At 41.6% G+C, this 23,262-nt stretch overlaps 1 protein-coding gene across 13 annotated transcripts in view; it reads right to left on the bottom strand.

The window, feature by feature from the left end:
- Positions 1-23,262, bottom strand: part of LOC133491093 (beta-1,3-galactosyltransferase 1-like) — a 117,270-nt gene that overhangs the window by 10,076 nt on the left and 83,932 nt on the right. For 3 of the 13 annotated variants that reach the window (XM_061801995.1, XM_061802003.1, XM_061802034.1), the window contains 2 exons: positions 16,047-16,151; positions 84-791 (listed from right to left, as the gene is read on the bottom strand). The gene's annotated coding sequence lies outside the window, so the exon portion shown is untranslated. Of the gene's footprint in view, positions 1-83; positions 4,596-4,657; positions 4,728-16,046; positions 16,152-23,262 lie in introns of those variants that run through there. The other 10 variants (XM_061802065.1, XM_061802071.1, XM_061802080.1 and 7 more) reach the window with 8 other exon arrangements.

The raw sequence follows: 23,262 nt of genomic DNA on the forward strand, positions 1-23,262 counted from the left end.
GTATGGAAAATGGATGGATAGATGAATACATACAGGTTAACAATGAAAACTTGCAATCATAATATAAACGAAATGAATTGTACCTGTACATTTTGTCATCAGGCTGTGTGTTTTGCTCTTTTGCCGTTCCAATTAGGTGACCTCAATAAACCAGCGAAAAGCTTGGAGGCATCACATGTGGGAGGTTCTTGTCTCATTTTGCCCCACATATTTGATTCCAGTCATTAGCGCTGTGTGAAGTGACCTTGCTCGGGGGGAGATAGCAGTGCATACACATGGGAGACAAAGACACAGAAAGAGAGGAAATGGAGAGACAGAGAGAGGTGTTTTCATAGACTGTAACGTCTATGCCGTCAGGTGATCGGTGAGAAAGAGCATGGAGGACAGACGCGTCAGAGGGGAAATAAATCATGTGGTGAACCCCAGGCCCACATTTTAGAGCCTCACTGTCTCGTTCAATATTGCAAATTTAATGACTGGCAGGGGAAAACAGGAAGAAACCTTTACCACTGGCAGTTTTCAGAGCTAATTTTACAAGTAGTTTTGTAGGAAATGCACCACTCAAATACACCAGTCCAGCGTGGGTTATAATTATGATTCAACAACAAAATACAAAATGCAAAATGGTTACTGTATTAACAGTTTGCCAATAAATCAGAGCTATATACAGTATACATACAATGTCATGTGAGACATCAGCCAGTCAGTGTGAAATCCCAGTTACCTCCGAGGAGGTCAGCGCCTTGACTCTGGGTATGCGTTTTGCTTTTTCTTTGGCTTTTTACGACTCCCTTAAGAAAAGGAACATGAGAACAAAGAATAAATATACACCGGATATAAGGCGACTCCATCTTTAGAATACAGAATGTTGTTTTATACTATTTGCACTTTATCAATGATTAATATTTTTTCACTTGTATGGATAAATATTACTTCAAATCCAGTCACTGATGGTGTAGTGGCATCGCCTGAAAATAAATCGCCTGATTTAAGCGCAGGCAGTGTGGGTTCAATTCCCAATCAGTGACTGCGTTTATATGTGCCCTGTGACTGACTGGCGACCATTTCAGGGTGTAGTCCGCCTCTACCCCGAAGTCAACTAGGACTGGCTCCGGCGACTCAAACCGGGATAAGCGGTGTTGAAAATGGATGTATGCATAAATTATTAAGTACATTCATACATATTGTACATACTGAACCAACAAAGCACACATTACCCTGTGCACAAAAACCTTGAACATTAAATGAAGCATACGGATGTCTATGATAAACAGCTAATTACAGTAAATGCTAAAACAAGATATTTTCTTCCAATCTTTATAAATTATTCTAACACTGAATGCCAAAGGTTTCTTACAAATGTGGAATATGTATAAAATTGCCTAGTAGTTTACTGTTTCTTTGCTTATAATACCGTCGCTTGTCTTAGTGGCCCTGTTAAATTGGCCTCTGCTCAATGGGAGGTTGTGCAAAAATACATTCTTCCACCACACAGGATTTGATCCTCTTTACTCCAATCTTCTGCCAAGTATTATAACCATTGTGCCACTTTCCGAGTATTCAGAGAAAGAATTGTGAGGAATTTAACAGTAATGTTAGCATCTCTCTTAATATGAGTGCGCACGGAACAATTAAAATGTCAGTGCTGTGCAGCGCAAAACTTAAGACTGGCAAGGCTTTTGTTTTTTAAATGGTGAAGCCACTGTAATTTTGGAGTATGAGCGATGCCAGTCCAATAGACAGCATGACACGCCATGGGATGGACACGGTGAGCTTAGCGCAAAGCCTCAAAATTCAAAGTAGATTAGGGCTGACAGAGGAAATTGGGTATCAATAGCGGCCAGCAGATTTGGCAGCGGTACACAGGCCTGATGCTCTATCCCCACTTCAGTGCTCATCTGAGCCAAAACCAGGCTGCTGCAGATCTGTCCGCAGCCAGGCAGTGTTCCCAGAAAGTTTTGCTCACAAATGTGACCAATGTCACCACAAAGATTCATCACCAAAGTTGAAAATGTCAAATTTATTGTGTTTTGAACTTGTAAAAGATCCCTTGCCATCTGGTACTTCCTTTAAAAATAGCTGACCAGGTCAAAAGGCCACATGTACGCAAGCCAACACCACCTTCAGCATTTGAATATTAAGCACCTTCATAAATTGAAAAGGACAAAGGTGCTACATGTGAATAATACATTTCAATGTGCAACTAGATGACATTGATGTTATACAACAAGTGGAGACAGGGCCCCAAATTGTTATGAACATTATGGTAATGCCGATGGAACTGGACCAGCACCCAGAGTCAATGTAGTAATTAGCCTTATGTGATACTATTTGTTGAGTAGAAGCAAAGTGAGGCAGAACAACTGAGGTGAAGAAAATTTATTAAACAGTTGGGGATTAATAGAGAGGAACACTGCGGTAATAACGTTCATTGATCTGGATGTAGAAGGTGATGGAACCTTGCGGCTCAAGGAGGCCAGGCCGAGGTGTTAAATATAAATGGGCCTTGACACAGGGAGCATCTGGAGTGGTACAATTCAGTGCCTTCTGGAAGAGCACAGGGAAGAGATTTTTTTATCAGCACGTCCTTTTTCAGACAATTAGCAGAGACCTGCGCATATGAATGTCTCTGTGAGATCATAATAGAAATAGAAAGTGACTTGAATTAAATTCAACTCCAGGGAGCAAATCATCCCGTCATTATTTACATTGCCATCTCTTTCCCCTGCATTTATTCACGTTAGCTGCACTGGCTGTAAAAAAAAAAAAAAAAGTGCTGAACCAGCTTTGGTGTTTCTTTTCTTTAGGTACTTCTTTTTAATTACGTGTTCTCCATCAGAATGCTACAAACTGAAAAAATATTTCTTTGCACTTAGAAAATGAATGTGTTGTATAACATCATACGAATTCTGCTCTCGGGTTAGATCCTAACCCCCAACCCAAAGAGGGCAACCATCCAAGGCGACAGATTGGTGTGTTGAATGAAAGCATCTAGCGATTCTGCAGAAATTGCTCACTGAGGATAGTGTCAAAAATCGGTCTCATGCCTAATGTAAAGTGGTCACGGAGAACCAAATGAAATGTAGAATGATTACTTGTAATTCTCTGAAGACCTAACCAGAAGACCTTGATATTGGCTCTCAGTCCTGATTTAAAAGTAATTTGGAAGTGGTTAAACGATGTCCACTTAGTCCACAGTTTGTGTGAGAAGGTTACAGGAAAGAATAATGAGATGTTAAACTGGATAGGTAAAAGTTGCAGTGTATGAATGTTAATGTGAGTAATTGTTTGTTGATTGAAAGCAAAATGAGTTACATGGAATTTTGTGATGTTGGTAAATGCAATAGATTAGAAGATAAAATGGAAAGAAAAAAGATTGGGTAATCCAAGATTAAAAATAAAATGAAGGTGACCACTCCTGACTTTCTCAAAGGAAAGTAACGAAAAAATTATGAAGATAAAAAAAATAAATAAAAAGAGAACAATATGAAGAAAACAAAAACAAGGCAGATGTGATATTTTTGGGGAGAGAAGGCCTGCCCACAGAATAAAACAGACTAACAGGGTATCTGTTTCTACAGAATGGAAAAGGCCTTTGATTGTCATATAATGAACTTCATGTGAATTAAGTGTGTCAGAGTTGAGCACCAATAAAAAACAAGAAGAGTTGCACCTCAGTGATATGAATTTTAAACAGAACACATCAATGGAGAATTTTGACCCAAGTTTTGAATTGTTGTCATTTGGATGGCTTTGTCAAGACCAATTTAATTCTTTTAAACTATTAATTCTACTCACGCCTTCAAAAACAGACAGTACATAAAAGCAGACAAGACATTCTAAAGTACAGGCGTAGCTGAAACAAAGTGAAACGACAGAAAAATGAGGTGGGTCACTCTATGATTTCAATTAAAAATGTGGAGTGGTTATGTGTAAATCTCCGTATGAAATATGAGTTCATATGTCAACGATGTATGACTCAAGCTCAGGTACAGTTCCAGTGGTCCTTTAATGAGCGACAAGTGTGGTCTGAGACTTGTGCCAGGAGTAAAGTGCTCTCAGACAGCTTTGCTTGTGAATTGGCAAAACAAAGGTAAAATTGAATTAAACTGTTCTAGTGGCTTGTGGTGGTCCTGAACCTTCTCTTTGAATTCACCACTTCTCCAAACGTGCATACAGTAGCTGTTGCCCAATAGGCTGCATTCCAGGCCAGGTTTCCAGGATCAAGCCGTTATCAGGGACAGCATCTTGGTGCATGCAGGCTGACAAGAGGAGTCCGAACACATCCCATTACATCGCAGGGCACTGACAACTACGCCCGCTCAGATAAGACATAGCCTTGGGCAACAGTAATCACGGTCCAACTACAGGTTATCTTCTTCTTTTTTGTTGATGTGCTCACACAGGTGCAGGCACGTACACATGCACTAAAATTTGCGAGGATGAAAACCTTGACTCAGCTTGCTCAAAGGTACTTTGCATCACAGGTACAATTTATTGTGGTATTTCCTCTCTTTGGGTAATACTACCCCCACCAGATCTTGTGTTAGCAAGAACACGGGATGAAAATATATTCAGGGACATATTCTCACCAGCTCATCCAAAAAGGCTGCAAAGTTGGTTATTCAGAGGTAAGACCAAGGTGTAAACCACATACCTTCACGCTGTGGGGCAGCAGGGCTCAACACTTTTCCCACCATGGCAGTTGTTGTATATGGTTAGCGTCACTGCAAGTACGAGACGCAGCGGCCTTATTCTTCTTGCCTCTCTCACCCATGCATGCAAACTCACTTGCACATTTCTGCTCCTGCCAGCCAGCCTGAGCATCTCCAGAACACGCAGCCATCAGAGGTACACAAGCGATACACAGAACAAGATATGCCCTCACATATGAAGCACACTTGTATAAGGACAATGCAGGTTCTGGTTATAGACCACTGTATCAAACCAAATATCAGGCAAGACTTGATGATGTAAAATCAGTTTTGGTCAGTTTTGGTTACTTCACGGTTCTTGTCTACAAATAGGCTTCTGTAGGGCCGTCCCACCCATAAAGTGTTCAATAATAATACATTAATAGAACTAAATATTTTGGAATCTGACGATTTCTTAAAATGTAACTGAGAGCGAGCCGGTTAGTACTTCTGCCCCACTGTTAAGAAACCATGGAGCTCATGAATATAATAACTATGCCTACACAGAGTTTCTCAGGCAAAAGACTTGCCAGCTAGGTTAGGCGAAGTTTCAGAGTACCACTTTGATACAGCTGCAGAACTACTATCTGGTCGAAGATAAAAAAAAAAAAAAACAAAAACAAAAACAAAAAAAAAAAACTTAAGAGAGCAGAAATATTCATGTGGATTGCTGGATGGTAACAGTGGTACCAGCAGTAGGTTTTGCTAGCATCATAAACAGTTTTGACTAAATTGTCGACATAGGGGAGGAGATTATTTGTGTTTGGTGACATCATGCACCAGATTGCAAAACTAATTCTAATGGAATAATTCTATTCTTGCTCGATACTGTGTATGTTTCAGCATGGAACACGTGAGTGCAAAACTGTAGTTTTAGTATGAGACAGCCATTATTAATAACTTATTCATGAGTTTCATTCATAAGAGTATTTTGCTTCCTTTATTGTAAGATATATTCATTTTCTTGTTTAATCTGATTCATGTTACTGTGAGCTTTCTAAATTTGTGAATACCAGTAAATCAGACAGCTATTTAGGGAAAGGTTATCTGCAATATATATGCTTTGAAGGGGGAGAACATTAAAATATCCTATGCGATGGATACCCAAAAAATTTGATTAATAAATAAATTAAATCAATACACACCAATAGTGACATGATGAAGCTATGAAAGGTAGCATAATATTAATGTAGTCGGCATGCAATCTATCTATGCAGACTTGCTCTGCAGTCACCAAGTGCACATCACGTACACGGATGGCGCGATGACCCCCTTGGACTGGTTGCCTCCAGCTGCGAGGAGCAATCACAGGTGAAGCTGCAATCTCCAGGCAGCAGGTGGGGTGGTCAGAGGTCACGCTGCTCAGTGAGAGTCTGGTAAATAAATCATCCCACTCATCGGGCCTGCTAAGCTTGAAGTTCAGGGCTAGTGTTTCCTTGAGTCACATATGGGCAAGTGGGTATACTGTACTATATATAGATTAAGAGGATTTGCTATTTACACTTACTAATAGGCATTCACAATGGGTAATTTGTGCTGTGCTTCACCTACTTGACACAAGTCCCATACATTTAGAAAGTCTCAGTTCTTAAGAGCTGTACAATTCCCCTCCACTGGGATGCTGGGGAAAGATCGGTCATGACAGCCCCGACTGATCATGTGCAACATACACTATGTATATGTATTAAACACTTACAACTGTTCTTGAACAGATAATCATAACAACAGGCATATTGCATAAAATTGCACAAATAGATATGACTACAAGAAAGTACACTGCACACTTGGTAACGCACAGGGACATGCTTGCGGCATTTATTAGTGCCATCACACCTCTAAAAAGTTATCCATGATGGCCCAAACTTTTCACAGCAGAAATAGAGTACTGTTCAAAACAATAGCAGTCCAATGTGACTAACCAGATTAATCCACATTTTCAGAATATATTGTAATCCTCCATGTCTAACAAGTTTCCAGTAGGTGCAGTAGATTCTCAGAAAACCAACAAGAACCAGCATTCATGATATACACACTCTCAAGGCTGTGCAACTGAGTCATTTGTTGAAAGGGGTGTGTTCCAAAAAAAAAAGAACATTCTGCCGTTGACTTTACAAACTCAAAACAATTTTTCTACAAGTTTTTTGCTTTCTAGGTTTTACTGATCTTTCGAATCACTAAAATTTGGTGACGTCACAATGGTTTATTGTGTGGCACTTGGTTGTAAGATGGGACAGGCAATACCAAGAGGTTCTTTGACTTTCTGAGTGAAAATGGAATAATGACCAGTGGAAAGGGAAACTCAATCAACAGGGGATGAAGATGTGGTCAGCTATGGGTTCACAGCAAGCATTTCAAACTCTGTGATGATCACTTTGATCCGCCATGTTTTGAGAAAGGCCGAGCACAAAGCAACGGATACACGGTTGTAGTCAGGCAGAGGTTGAAACCCACTGCCGCGCCAACTATTTTCCCTCTGGCCATCGGGACCTAAACCACCAGCATGAGAACTAAATCTCGCAGTTGCTCTTGCCCCAGACAAACAGGAGGTGAGCATTTCCTTGTATATACCTACGACTCTATTATGGTTACTGTACACTTGGGAGTAGACACATGCAGTACATTTCAGTGCTGTCATCTGTACCTTTACCTTTATGAAAAGCCATGAGGCATGGCAAAGACTTTCTGTGCGCTTTGTTAAAAGGTACTCCAGGGGGGAGCACATGATATATAGGAATACAGCATACTATGTAAAAGCTTGTGCCATGTGACTGAAACATATGAATATATAATCGGTACAGTTGTGCTGAAAAATATTGGCACATTTGGGTGGCATTATTGAAAGCCATGACTGTATAAAAAGATATGCTTTTTGACATACCGTCACGTTGAGCCAGTGGCCTCTGTTTTTCTTTTGTACAGTTGCTAATAGGCTTCTCATCGTCGTCGTCACGGTCAGGTTCTGACCTCCTGATCGGCTCAAACTTAAAAGTTTGACGATACCAAGTTCAGTTGGGTGGTTCTGTACCTGAAATCCTCCTCCTCCTCATGTTCCAACACTTTGCTCACCATTGTGTATAAAGTGTTGCACTCTCTTCTTGTATCTAGCCCTTGCAATGGATGGAGTAACCACACACCGCAATCTTGAGCTTCAGGTATGTTTGGGGAATGCTGAATACATGTAATAAATAAAGCACTTTTAGTTAAACTGCAGTTGACAACTTGATGGAAGTGATGTGCATGTATTGCAATGCGTATAAACAATGCTAATATGAATTTTAAATGACCCTATAACATATTAGTCCTCTGACCTTTAAAGAATCCTCTGAGTGCACGCTTGTGGCAGGAAATTGAGGGGGGAACCTGGCCAAGGCAAGCGTGGTTTGAATGGCCTTGTGTGAATTAAACACCTGCCTTCTTTTCCAACAAAATACCACAAAATGCTAGATGTTTTCCTGTTTTGGGTAACTCTTCTGTTATGATGTTATGCTATTAATGTAGCCTGTGGGGACCATCAACATCCCGCCAACACACCCTCCAGTGAAACAAGATCAGGATTATCCATTGAAAAGCAAACTGTGGTGAAAACATGGCATTACTCATTAGTCACTCTCCGTTTGGTTCACATACATACACTAATTAGTTTAATTGCTCCCCCTGGCAAACTATTCAGCATGAAGTACTTACCGTAGGTAAGAGGTAATGAGTTTAAACTATGCTTTTGCTTGAGTCAGCCTGTAATAACTGGGGATTTAAATGGATACAACATAGTTTGAAGTGTCTCGATCGAGCTGTCAGGTATATAATATACAACCTAGTAAATAAGATGTAGGGATTGGTTTGACACGACATGCATCATGTATGAGGAATTGTGTGACCATGTTGTACAAAAAAAACACCCCATGAGAGTGTTGCTATGGTGACAAAGAACCTAAAGGCACAAAATGTAAATCATATGTGCATGTTGAAAGAGAACCTAATGATTTTCTTCCTCTGCTGCAGCTCCAAAGGAACCCAAAATGAAGATATCTTTGCTGGGATGTAGACAAGGTTAACTAGTATGGGTCATGCCAAGAAAGTTAAAAAAAATGCTTAAAAATCAATTTGTGGCTCAGGCATGAAGAAGAATTGTGTCTGTATGAAAAAAAGGACTTGATGTCATCCATTCTCACTGTTTTCCAGATGAAACTCCATTCCTGTCCCTTGGAACATAATTTTGTGCCAAGCCCCTAAAATGACACCCATCATGTCAAATATATATTGATTAGTACAGTTTAATTGTTGATGACACGCACTGTTATTTGAGTGGTAAACATCTGGTCAAATACCAGCCAGAAATTAGTGTCAATTGACCCCTCCATGGATATTGTGCAATCCGCGTCACTGACCAATCAGAGGCCAGAGATCTGCATAAACCACGCCCCTTTTTTGGACCCGCAGTTCTCTCAGACAACGTTGCATGGTCCAGTATAGCTTTTGTCAGCGTTTTATCGCGTATTTGGGTTCTTTAACAATAGATATGGTTAAGAGGTGTAGTCACGGACTTTGTAATAGTGACGACAGGTATCCTGAAAGGCTAGTTGGTGGAGTTCAATTCGTACCCTTTCCAAAACTAAAGACCCAGTACGAAAAATGTCTTTGATGGATCAAACTTTGTGGAAGACTGCATCATCAACTAAATCCAGCTAATATTAACCGGAACAGAAGACCGAGTGCAAAAAAATGTCTTCGATGGATCAAACTTTGTGGAAGACCACATGATCAACTGAATCCATCTAAAATCAACCGGAACAGATATGTTTGCACGAAGGTAAGTCCTATATTTGATTTTCAATACATGTCTCATATAAATGAATTAGCAGTTCTTCGCTTGCATAACATAGCTACGTGTGAATGATTGACACACTTGATCTGTGTTGAGCGATATTTTGCGATGATCTGACTGCACAAACGTGTCTCTGTTCGGCGGCTACCGAGCTAAGCTAAACCGGACTGTGTTTGCACGAAGATATGCCCTATATTTGATTTTCAATACATGTCTCATATAAATGAATTAGCAGTTCTTTGCTTGCATAACATAGCTACGTGTAAATGATTGACACACTTGATCTGTGTTGAGCGATATTTTGAGATGATCTGACTGCACAAACGTGTCTCTGTTCGGCGGCTACAGAGCTAAGCTAAACCGGACTAGCGAGTCCTAAAAGCCTTCGACGTGCACCGAGACACCAAGATTGAAGGAAGGATGTTTGAGGACACTAAAGTAGTGATTGTCGTACTCGGTTGGGACTTACGTAGGTTCGGCACTAATTCAAGAATAATTATTGAGGGGAGCGCGTGACGTTACACAAAGAAAACGAGAGAAACAACTCATAAATCAAGCCTCGCCTTCTTTTCCTGCATACGGCGGTTCACAAACGGCTATACAGATACACATACAGATTCTGCACACAAGTGTGATATGTAACACGAAAATAGGAAACGGTCAATGACGATTCGTCTTTGGGTTATAATATATTATATTATGTGGCTTCTCGGTCTTCCTCTGACTCCGGAAAGATCTTGCGCTAATATCAATGGTTTCTCCGTCGATATGCATGTAAATACCATTGAAATACCCCTCGTTGAAATACTTGCAGCCCTGCTGTCTGCTTTTCAACGATATTTCACTATTCGCTAAGAATGCGAGTGAGAAATCAGCTGGTAAATCGGACAATTTCGCTCTAGTCTTTTCTTCCTGTGCTGCCATTTTTGCTAATTGTTTGTCTGAGGTTAGCACACGTGGGGTGACGTAACTTCAGGAGGCGTGGTTAAGTGCCCTGTACGGAGGGGTCAATTGCCAGTTCGAAGGGTGAGACCTCATTAGTCTGTGTCAGTGTATGAAGCACTTGTTGTGTATTCGCCTCGTTGTCACCGGATGTAAGTCAAGTCTTGTTTTTTGCCTAGTAGTTATCCAATTTCGTTTTCATGTTTTTTGACCTTCCCTTTTGCCACGTGTTTTTGTGCCTTTGCCTTTTTTGGACGACCTACCTGTATATGACCTATGCCTGGAATAAAACCACCCTCAACATCATGTCACTGCCTTGGAGTCCTGCATTTGGGCCCAACCCCATGCTGCTTCCTTGTGACAGAACAAACTGGCCAATACGGGACCCACAGGGAAAAAGGCAGCATCGCCGGACCCCCAACTGCTTCTTACTTATGTCTCGGCGGAGCCCAACACCAAGCCGCCTCTTGCTCATGTCTCGGCGGAGATGGACCCCCACCCACTTTTTGCTCATGTCTCAGCAGAGTCGGACACCCAGCCACCTCTTGTTCATGTCTCAGCGGAACCCAACCCCCAGCCTATTCTTGCTCATGTTTCGACGGAGCCCGACCTCAGGCCGCCTCTTGCTCATGTCTCGGCGGAGCTGGACCCCCACCCACTTTTTGCTCATGTCTCAACAGAGTCGGACACCCAGCCACCTCTTGTTCATGTCTCAGCGGAACCCAACCCCCAGCCTATTCTTGCTCATGTTTCTACGAAGCCCGACCCCAGGCCGCCTCTTGCTCATGTCTCGGCGGAGCTGGACCCCCAGCCACGTCTGGTTCATGTCTCGGCAGAGCTGGGCCCCGAGCCGCCCCTTGCTCACATCCCAGCGGAGCCCAACCCCCAGCCGCCTCTCGCTCCTGCCTCGGCGGTGCTTCGTCCGCAGCTATCACCTTCTCCTGTTAGGTTCCTGCTTTGCCACTGTGACCCTCCTCGCAGACGTCCACCTGAGTTGCCCCGTAGGGACGCTGGTACTTGCCGTACCTACCTGTTCTACTAAACTGCTTAGCCGAGCTCCTTGGTTTGGGTGCCCTGGACGGCCACTAGACAGACAATTAATACTAAACGGTAAAAATTAATATGGATCAACAAAACAACCCTAGAGTCATCCAGAATTTCACACTTTTGGTTTAAGAAAATCCTTCATAAGCGGGTCGCACGTCAGTCATGCAACAACGCAACATTCATCATTTGAGTTTCCAATGTCGTCCAGGCAGTCAAATTGAGGGATGAGGTCAAGAATACTTTTTGTCAGAGACTGAATAGTGAAATTGTGTATTGTGAACAAACCCTGTGTCACTCATGCGAGGGATTAGAGAGTTTATCAAAGGGACCAAACAACAGGACATGAAAAAGAGAACGTGTAAAGGAATACAAACCATAAGTGATACAAGCAAGCTTGCCATCAAATTCAAGTGAACCAATTCAAATTTAGCACCTCATTGTCTTTAACCTGGCACCGTCATATCTTGCTGACTTCCTTCACGTTGCCATACACGCTGCTAATGTGTGTGTGTGTGTGTGTGTACATGTGTGTAAGTGTGTCTTAGTATATATGCATTAGTGTGTTTAACCGTAAACTGCACATACAAAAAGAGGCTCTGCCAATGAAAGACAAAAGTGTACTGAGCACAGGTGAGTGGCTCACTCCCACTAAGCGCTTGATTCCACTTCAGGTTAGAACAAAGTGGCAATATGCAAGATGCTCTTGTGGTCGTTCCTTCTTTGGGTCCGTCAATAATGTTATTTATGAACAACTACCCACATAGACACCAACACATATAACACGTATACTCTGAGCTAGACGCTTGATTTGGGATATGAGCACGCACAGATTCATGGTTGAAATAAACATTAGGAAACAATGAATACTTTTTCGGGGTGGACAAAAGAGACAATGCAGTAAAGCACATTATCTTGTAGCTGCAGTAGTAATTGTGGTTGTTAATGTGGGACCAATTAGCAACACCCATCAAGATGGAGTGCTCCAAATGGACAATTAGATTTGATCAGATTAATGGCTCTCTGCCAGAGAGGAAGTGAAGAAAATACAATTCATTCAATCATTGGCTACTATTTTGAGAAAGAAATGTGTCCCTCTCCTTCAGTTAAAAAAAAATCTCCAGTGTGATGCATTGTTTTCCACAAAACTACTTTTTACAAACAAAACAAACAAAATGAGTGAAAATGAGCCACCCCGGCCGACAAGGTCAGCAGCCAGCTCAGCCTTGTCGACACGGCCGAGCCTTGTCGGCCGGGGTGGCTTGTCGTGGCACCGGGCTGCGATGGCTCATCCCTGCCACAGAAGTGGATCGGACAGGGGAGTCTGTTTGGCCGTGATCCCATATCATCTGAATATGGCTCGAAACAATAGGGTAATATTCCCCCGGACACTTCACTCAGTTGTGAGATGTTTTCTTCAAAAAGAGTTTCCGTGTCTGAAGGAGCGTGTCCTACAGTAGGGGCCACAGCGTGTTTTCAATGGCGAATGTCACACACAGGGGATGCAGCCAATATGGCGACCACTTGGATGTCGCCGAATGACAGCAACTTTGCGCATGGATGACACGTTCTCTGCTCATGTTTATTTTTTCGTATAGACATTGAAGTGAATAAGGTTATATGTATTTTTCATGACAATATCCTTTTTAGAATGTTTATAGGGATTACACTTGACCTTTAAGGACAATGTTCCTCAACATCCAACAAATTTAGGGATTTCATCATCTCTGGTCCATAATATCATCACAAGCTTTCAAGAATCTGGAGAAATCACAACATGTAAGCGGCAAGGCCGAAAACCAATATTGAATACCCTTGACCTTCGATCCCTCAATCTCCACTGCTTTAAAAACTGACATAAATGTGTTTAGGATATCACCACATGGGCTCTGGAACACTTGAAACCACTGTCGGTAAATATAGTTTGGTGCTACATCCATAAGTGCAACTTAAAACTCTACAATGTGAAGCAACACCCATTTATCAACAACACCCAGAAACACCGGTGGCTTCTATGGGGTCAAGGTCATCTACGATGAACTGATTCAAAGTATAAAAGTGTTGTGTTGAGTCCACATTTCAAGTTGTTTTTGTGGATGCCGTGTCCTCCAGGCCAAAGAGGAAAAGAATCATCCAGACTGTTATGGACAGAAAGTTCCAAAGACAGCATTTGTGACTGTATTGGCTCTGGTAGTGCCAATGGCGTGGGTAACTTACACATCTGAGACAGCACCATTAATGCTGAAATGTACATACAGGTGTTGGAGAAACATGCTGCCATCCAAGCAACGTCTTTTTCACAGATGCCTGTGCTTATTTCAGCAAGACAATGCCAAACGACATCGTGCACATGTGAAAGTATGACTTCGTCGTAAAAGAGTAGACTGGACTGCCTGCAGTCCAAATCTTTTTCCCACTGAAAATGTGTGGAGCATTATGAAGTGTAAAATACAAACAATGGAGACTCTGAACTGTTGAACAGCTGAAGCTGTAGATCAAGCAAGAATGGGGAAAAAAATCTACTGACAAAGCATCTCAAATCATTTTTTCCCCTCAGTTCCCAAACATTTATTGAATGTTGTTAAAAGAAAAGGTGATGGAGCTGCCAACCAAAAGAGCAAGAGGAAGACCAAAGAAAAGGTTGATTGATGTTGTGAGGGAGTACATGAGGTGTTAGAGAGGAAGATACACGAGATAGGCTTAGATGGAAAAAGATGACACGCTGTGGCAACCCCTAACGAGACAAGCCGAAAGGAAAAGAAGAAGTGTTGTGTATTCAACATACGTAGGTTGAACATGATTTGCAAATCACTGTATTCTATTTTAATTTCTGTTTATTTAACACAGCATCCCAACTACATCGGAATTGGGTTTATACAAACTGTAATTAGTCTCAATGTCACTGCATTAAATTGGAAGTAAGCTGGCTCTGACATCCTCATTTCTTCTTTCTAGAGCTTTGGCCTCAAAGTTCTGAGGACCAGAATTCAAATCTCGGCCCCACCTATGTGGAGTTTGCATGTTTTCCCCGTACCTGCGTGGGTTTTCTCTGGGTACTCCGGTTTAGTCCCAAATCCCAAAAATATGCAACATTCAATGGAGACTCCAAATTGTCCCGAGTTGTGATTGTGAGTGCGATTGTTGTCTGTGCCCAGCAATTGGCTGGCAACCAGTTCAAGGTGTTCCATGCCTCCTCCCTGAAGATACCTGGAATACGCTCCATCATGCTGTATAATTATGTGCACACACGATAAGCGTCTAATCAGTTTTTGAGTTGACCATTACACTGTGTGACTGTATTACAGTAAATTGTCAATGACGATAAAATTGAAATTTCCTTTTTCCATTTGAAAAGTATGCTCGCTCACAAGCACCAAGTGGCGTTTTGAATGCATTTCGGGTGTCTACAAAGCATTGTTCTCATCTTTTATCCACTTCACCCTAGAGTCTTGCCCTGATATGGGAAATGCAAGGGTTTTGGCCACCTACTGGCATGTATGCTCCTTTTATGATGCATACCGTGCACAGCAAGCATTCTGATCTTTAAGAAGTTAAGTGAAGGTGACAAAATAAATTCCTAGAATTTCTTCAAGTTCAAATGCAAAGGAAAAAGAAAAAAACACCTGGCTTTTTTTTTTTGCTATAATTTATTTTTGATGGAGAGACTCTTTTTGCTCTATTATTAAATATCAGCAGAAGAAGAGTTGCCCTGCTGCCTGCTGCAGGGGACCCTAATAGTTTGCCAGTAGCCCGCTGCATAGTAATGACTCCCAATGTGGCTTTGTAATGCAAAGCACACACAAATACAGACACAGACGCCACAGATCTGAGAAAGGAATCAATTCCAACAGACGAACAGCAATACGGGTTAGAAACATGATTCATTACACTCTTTTACTCCATGTACAGGATCTAATTATTTCTAATGTTCTTCACAGGTTAAAAGTGAGTTGGTGGTTTACTTGATGGTACAACAAGCTACATACTGTAAACGATGCTGCTTGATGCATGGAGTATCACAATTCTCAAATGGTCGCTGGGAGCTGTGTTTCTCGGCATCTCTGAAATGCCAAGCTTTGTCGAACCAAAACAAAGAATAAAGAAAAGTACATTATCTTTCACCTATCACCTGAGCTCATCACTTTTCTGTATCTCCAAGATAATAAAAATCAAATCAATATTGGAAGAGCATAAACAGTAGTTGCATTTTTTTTTTGGTATCTTTTTTCAGTTGGCGATTAATGCAACTGTATTCCAAAGGCTGCCTGACAATACAATGCTCAGGAACTAGGCTTTATGTTGAAGACTTCTGTTACAGGGCATTCTTGTCTTAAAAGTCGGCAACACTACAGTCAGATAATATGAGAGCAAAACATAAGGAAATTAAGATTTGTATGACTTAAACTGCATCGGGATTTGCTCCAAAAAGAACACACTAGGAAAAACAAAAGTAAAAACACATCTTTGTCGTCCACCAAAGTGTATCTGGCTCATTAGCAACTCAGGATGTCTGAACATGTGGGTGCCTTGGGGCGTGGACTCACCTTGACATATTGGTGACATCAAAGGGAATATGCAAAAGGCGTCATGGGTGCTGCGCTGCTTGCTGTTGACGGTAATACACACTACGACCACCTGAATCTCCGCGTCTGTCAGAAAGACGCATTGAAAAAAGGAGAAAGAGAAGACAGGATTTTTATTTTCTAGCAGATCAATCAGTCACAGAAGAAAAATAACAAAAATCGTTGCCGCAAATGAGTCAAAGAAAAAAAACCACATCACTCAATCTGTCAAGTTTTGAAATTAACCTACAACTTTATATATAATTATTTTATAATACAAGAAAATTATCTTGCGTAAAAAGGGATGTCAATTTGAAGTAAAAAAAAAACAGCACAAAAAAATGACAAATCATTGGTTGATGCATTCAGAACAAAAGTGATCGTTTTTTTAAGGTTTGCAAAGAAACAAAGCTCAACCATCAGACATTCTTTCTGCTGTCACGGGGTCTCGGGAGCCCACCCTGGGGCGAGTGTTAAATGTTTTTGGTGGAGCAAACAGTTGTTTTGTTTAGTGGGTAGGCAGGCGGCCCCTTATTCCCACCGTAGATGTCACCATGGCCTGCTTACTCATAAGAGGAATGTCAACACTTTGGAGCAGAAGAGGAAACTTTCCACTTCAGCTGGAGTGATGACTGCACTTTTGAACTCACCTTCTGAGTCTCTGAATCACCCTCTAAAAGCTATCTTGTCTCTCTCTTAATTACAATGGGGAGATATTTATACCATCTCCTAAATTCCCAGGCCAGTGTTTAAAGGGAATGTATGTAGTGATTTTACCTTAAATTGTCAAAATGTGGGGGAAAAAATATACTGTATATTATTGTTGTGAATTTTGCCAAACTGTGTTATCACAAAAATTTGTTCATGCAAGCACTGATGTTCCCTCAACAGAAGAAGGGAGTCCTTAGTACCCCCTCCAAAGACTCCAGAAAAGGTATCATACTTTTAGAATTTTCAATATATCCACAAGCATGCTTTTGGAATTTCATAGGAAGACAGCTCTCTGGAGATAAATTGCAACCAGAACCCAGTTCTGATCATATTACCAAGAGGTGACTACACCTTACTCTGACGTAGTAAAAAAGAAACATGATAACATGCAATCTATATTTTAATATTGTGATCATGCTAAAAACCATATTTGTCACATTAATCATGATATGAGGTTTTTATACAGTTTTATCATAAGTGTAAATGTGTTTATGTTCCATTCAACCTTTTTTATGACACTATATTTAAGTAAAGCAAAAAACTTGTGCCAACCAATGTGGTAAAATTTGCTACTGAAGAACTTGCCTATGCCACTGATGTATCAGTTCTAAATGATTAATTATCTATAGCTAATTCAGCAGCTCTAAGCTGTGTTGTGTGAAGCTTATGCCATTCTTTGTACTTGTCAGCTACTCTCTGTGGTATATATACATTTTTTAAATATAAGACAAAAATGTTCCCAATGCCAGTTCATGCCTAACTTGGGTTTTTTTACATAAGGAACTTTCAGGTCAAACTAGAACAGTTTTGCCTTGTTTCACAGGTGACCCCCGTTTTCTACAAGTGGGTAAAAGGCTTCATATTTAGCTTTTAATGTGACATTCACCAGCTAAAAGTCAACCTGATTTGATTGTTAGCTGTTCGCTATATCACAGTTATTGAGTCATAAAGACCACTGGTTCAGGAGTCTAAACTGTGAAACGTAGAGCGGATTACACTTTTTAGATGTAAAATTTTACTTCCGAAAAATTTGGGTTATGAAATTACTTTCAGAATGGATTAATTTCATAAATATAGGTACCACTGCACTAAGTCAATGACACTTGCACTTTTTGTAGCACAGAAGCAATCACAAAATCACTAAAAGACAACTTAATATTTTATGTTTTAATCTTGACCAAATGATGCTTGCAAATTTAAAATTTCAAAATGGTTATTTTGGAGGGACAAGTTGCACAGCAGACAAAAAAAAAACTGTCCATCTTGAGACTTCATCATGCATGCATTTATTTTCTAAGACTTGAAAGACTGAAATGTCTTGTTCTATAGACCGTAACCCTCCATAATCGACAATCCAGCATCTGCAATTTGAAAGGGAAAATGGACAAAACTCTTGTAGAAAATGTATTAATGACTAAATTATCTTCACAAAAGGGATCAAGTGGTCATGTAGGGCACTATAATCTGTAATCTTCTAATATTAAATATGTACTTGTTCTAACCATATACAAGTATCAACATCCAGCTGAGAATAGTTTCAATATGTCTGCAGGTATTCATCCATTCATTGATTGCTTATTCTAATTTAGGGCGAGAAGTGAGGTACATCCTGGATGAACCACTACTCAGTGAGCGGTCTCTTTCATCAGGATTTCTTTAAGGTGTGACTGGTTTTTGAGCCAAACCAGGCTAACATATCATTGGCCAGCTCAATCAAACCCAATTAAATTCTTTACCATTTGTCATGGTCCTGCCGATCCAGCCCTGGCTGGGCGGGTCCCAGCACACCGGCGCTGATTAGAAGGCGCACACCTGCGCCTCGTCCTCGTTGATTAACCCCTGTATTAATAGGACCCAGGGGATGACTGGTCTTTGCCAGATCGCCGTAACTCATGCCCCATTCCTGCGCTCGAGTATTCTTGATCGTCAACCCTGGTGTACCGACCTCCGCCTGTCCTCCGACCGACCCCGTAAGCGTGACGTCTTTGAAACTCCTGCCTTCTCTGATCGATCTTCCGTGTACCGACTCTGCCTGCCCGCGGACCTGCTCTCTACGCCCGACATCCTGATTACCGCTGCCCCACTTGACTGTCTGCCTGATCCCCGACCTTGGAATGAATAATAAACCCGAACAAGCTTTGCATCTCCGGAGTCCTGCATTTGGGTCCTCCCTCCGTACCGATGGGTCGTAACACCATGAGGTGATTATTAAGATTTACTGTTTGTGTTGGATGGCACACTCATGGAAGAGGGACTATCTATAAAACCTTTGCATCTTTACTCAACGTCCAACTCCAGACTTCAAGTGCTTAAGGATCAGCCCAACAATGAAAAGGTTGACCAATTGAATGTTCTCCCAAGGTTTTCCTGTGTTTTCTAACAGTACTCTGGCTTCCAGTTATATTCCTAAATCATTAGTATTAAACTAATTGAATTGCCCATAGCTGCTTGTGGACTGTGTATGACTGGTAACTACTTCCACCACCAGCCCCATGTTAGGTGACATCCACTGCACTTCACCCTTGTCGGACAATAAAACAATAGGACAATCGCTCGATAATGGATCAGTGAACTACCGAGTGCAGCCAATGCTGTGATGTTGGTGATGAATGCATTTTACGAGAAAGTAATTCCCTACAAAACAGAATAATGTTAATATTTTAAATTTTCCATTATTGCTTGCATCTGCATCACAGAACAATGTTGACACTTGTATCTCTGACAGAAAAAAGGTGTGTTACTATACAGTATGTATGTATTGGATAAAAATGCACCTTTGAATTACAATACATATAATTTTAACAATCTTTACTGATCTTGTAAATAGTCAGCAGACTGTGTCAACAGAGATGTTAGTTGCCAAATAACAACGATAAAACTAATCCTGTTATTACTACCTGTTATTACTACTACTAATAATAATATTCCATCCACCCATCTATCCATATATTCATTTATCCATTTTTTTCCCACTTATATTGTGTTGGGTTGTGGGAGAAACAGCTGAAACAGGAAAGCCCAAGCTTCATTCTCCACAGTCCACTAGTCTAAGTATTCTGGGGGAATTCCGAGGCGGTCCCAGAACAACTATCATCTCTCCAGCATGTCATGGGTCATGCCTTGAGCATTTTCTCAGTGGGATGTCCCTGGAAACCCTCACTAGGGAGATGTTCAGGAGGTGTTCTAGCAAGACGTCCAAAGCACTGCATCTAGCTCCTCTCTAAGTCGACCAATGAATTGAGAATTTTGAATTTCGACTCAGCTACTTCACTACAACAAACTGATACGCTGCACCAATCCGCCTGCTTACCTCTTTTCTCATTCTTCCATCACTCATGAACAACCCCCAAGATGGTGCACGATATGGGCCACTTGGGGCATGATCTCGTTCACCACCCGGAGAGGGCACTTCACCCTTTACCAACTGAGTACCATGCTCTCACTTTTGCAATTGCTGATTCTCATCCCACGTCACACTTGGCTGTGAACCACTGCAGAGATGGTTGAACCTCTTGGCTTGTTGATGCCAACAACCACATCATCTGCTATAAACAGAGACACAATATTGGAGTCACCAAACCAGACCCCCATTGAAATCACAGTCCATATTGTCCAATATCCATAAAGGTAATTAAGATAATCATTAAGAAAGGGCAGCCTTGGCAGAGGCGAACCCTCAAAGGAAACAAACCTGACTTACTGCCGCCAATATGTACCAAACTTTCAGGGCACCATCCACAGCATTCCCCTGAAGGACATGGTCGAATGCCTTCTCCAAGCCCACAAAATACATGTAGACTGGGTGGATGAAGTTCAATAGACCCTCCAGGACATTGGTGAGGGTGTAGAGCTGGTTCACTGTTGCATGGCCAGATTGGCACACTGATTCAAAAAGTCCTCAGTTGAGGTCAGCAGTGATTTATTTCCAATATATACAGTGATGATGCGTTGCTTCCTAGACACTAGTTGTTGGACCACAATGTTTTAGAAGCTGTCTGGAAGTCGCGCTATATGGCCTCACTGAACTTTTCTCAAACCAGAGTTTTTTCCTGAGTGACCACCTAAGCTGTGTAGACCTTTTCCTGGTCTCACTGCCATTGCCTACGTGAGTATTTAAGTCCCAGGACTCATTTCAAGGACTCCAGAAAGTGTGGGTCCTCTGAGTTCTTGGTCAGGTACAAACATTAGTGAGTACCCATTCCCACATCCAAAGACAGTATGACTCTATCCTTTCATCCATCAGGGGGAACTCAAATGTAGTCACAGTTGATGTAATTAGCATGCTTGGTACCAGATTGGTACCAGAACCCAAGCCATGTGTTGAGGTAAGGCTGCGTGTAGTTGGAACTTCTCATGTATTGTAGAATTTCATCATCATTAATTTAGAATCATCATTTATTAGCCAACCATATCAACAACACACAAGGAATTTGTGTCCAGTAGTTGAAGTTGCCCTAATACGACATACGTGTTGAGTATGACAACCAGTCGATTGGCAGAGTACTTTTGAGACATCAGGATATCAAAGCACTTTTTTTTAACAGGCAAAGAATGCAGTCCTTTAACCTTTACAGCAATTAGAATGCCTTCATCTTCTTCTTCTTCATCCGCTTATCCTCAGAAGGGTCGTGGGGAGAGATGCAGCCTATCCCAGCTGTTAACAGCCAGGAGGCAGCGTACACCCTGAACTGGTTGCCAGCCAATTGCAGGGGATGGATGGGGGAGGAAACTGGAGTGCCCGGAGAAAACCTATGCAGGCACAGGAGAACATGCAAACCCCACATAGGCAGGTCTGGGATCAAACCCGGGATCTTAGAACAGTCAGCCCAACACTTTCCACCTGATGCACTGTACCGCCTCTTCTTCTTCTTTTCAATTAGAATGCCTAATAGAGGAATAATAATAGAGGATATCGATGGGAAGTGGAGAGGGTGGAGCTTTGTTGTGGCTGACACAACCTGGAGTTGAATGCACTAAAGACTGAGTGTGCACTTCAGGAGGCAAACTACACCACAGTTGCTCCTCATGCCATCCAACTGTCTTAACAGAGGAATAGTTCAGTCCAATGACCATTGAGCAAAAGGTGTCAATACTTCAAGGAATGTATACAGTTTAAAATGACGAGTTGTGCGATAATCTGGGACAATGTCAGTTGTGCAAATATTGCAGATACTCCTCAGTCAATTGTACAAGTGGTGCAGATGCTACTCAGGTATGAGAAGACTGTTTTGGTCAACAACAGATGTGGAAATGATGCGCATGGTGAGACTACTAGAGTGAGTGCATGAATTATCTATAATACATAATAATAATTGGCACAAGAGAATGGGACAAGAATCTCATGACCAAAAACTGGCAGCATGTTAACATTAACTTGTAAGGTAGCTGTTTAAGAAGTTAAATGCAAGAGTGAAAACGATGTTGGAATGCCTGCTAGATTTGGTTTGCATTGCTTGGTTTCGCCTACCTGAGGGAAGGAGCTGGAAGACCTGGTGATCAGGATGTGGCGGGTCCGAGAGGATTTTCCTGCTCTTGTCTTAGTTTGGATAGCGTGCACGTCTTCAATCCAGGTGGAGCTGACAATCCCTTCAGTAGTTTGATTATTCATTGCAGTTGGAGTTTGTCCATTTTTCTGGCAGCCCAAACCAAACTGTACTGGAGGTACACAATACTGATTCGATGACCGCAGTGTAGAACTCTCTCAACAACTCTCGTGGCATGCCATGGTTCCTTAGGAACCTCAGGAAGTAGATCCTCTGCTGGGCATTTTTTTTTTTTGTAGGATGGAGTTGATGTTTGTCTCTCACTTCAGGTCCCATAAAACTGTATTTCCCAGGAATTTAAAGGTCTCGATGGTTGATGCAAGATAGTTGGACGGCGTGAGTAGCACCTGTGGTGATGTTTGCCTCTTGAAGTGCACACTCAGTCTTTAGTGCATTCAGCTCCAGGTTGTGTCAGATACACCAAAGCTCCAGCCCCTCCACTTCCCATTGATATGCAGACTCATCGCCGTCTTTGATGAGCGCGATGACTGAGGTGTCATCTGCAAACTTCAGGAGTTGTAAGCAAGCTTGGGTTGGAACTTAAAAAGGCAAATCAGATGCTGGTTGACTCCTTAAATTGACTGTGTAGTGCGATTGTATCACACAGATCACACGAACACAGTCACACATCCTGAAATACACTGCCTTTAATAATTCACTGGCTCTCACCAATGAAATCTCTGAACTGTATTACCTTATACTTCATCTTGGGGATTTGCATTAGGCCTAAATCCTAGAATAGTCAAAATTATGTAAATGAGTAAGTTTAATGTACAAAGTAAAAATGTTTTACTAATGGTGGCTGCTGCGGGCAATTTTGTGTTCTATCTCCAGGTTTTCTCCTGTAATACTCAAGAACTAGAGTAATTCATGACTGACAGTGACACCACACATTTCTCTCGGAGAAACGCATGAGAATTTCTTGGAAGTGCCAAATTCATGTT

The sequence above is a fragment of the Syngnathoides biaculeatus genome, chromosome 2 (assembly GCF_019802595.1).
Source record: "Syngnathoides biaculeatus isolate LvHL_M chromosome 2, ASM1980259v1, whole genome shotgun sequence".
In the NCBI taxonomy this organism is placed as follows: Eukaryota; Metazoa; Chordata; class Actinopteri; order Syngnathiformes; family Syngnathidae; genus Syngnathoides; species Syngnathoides biaculeatus.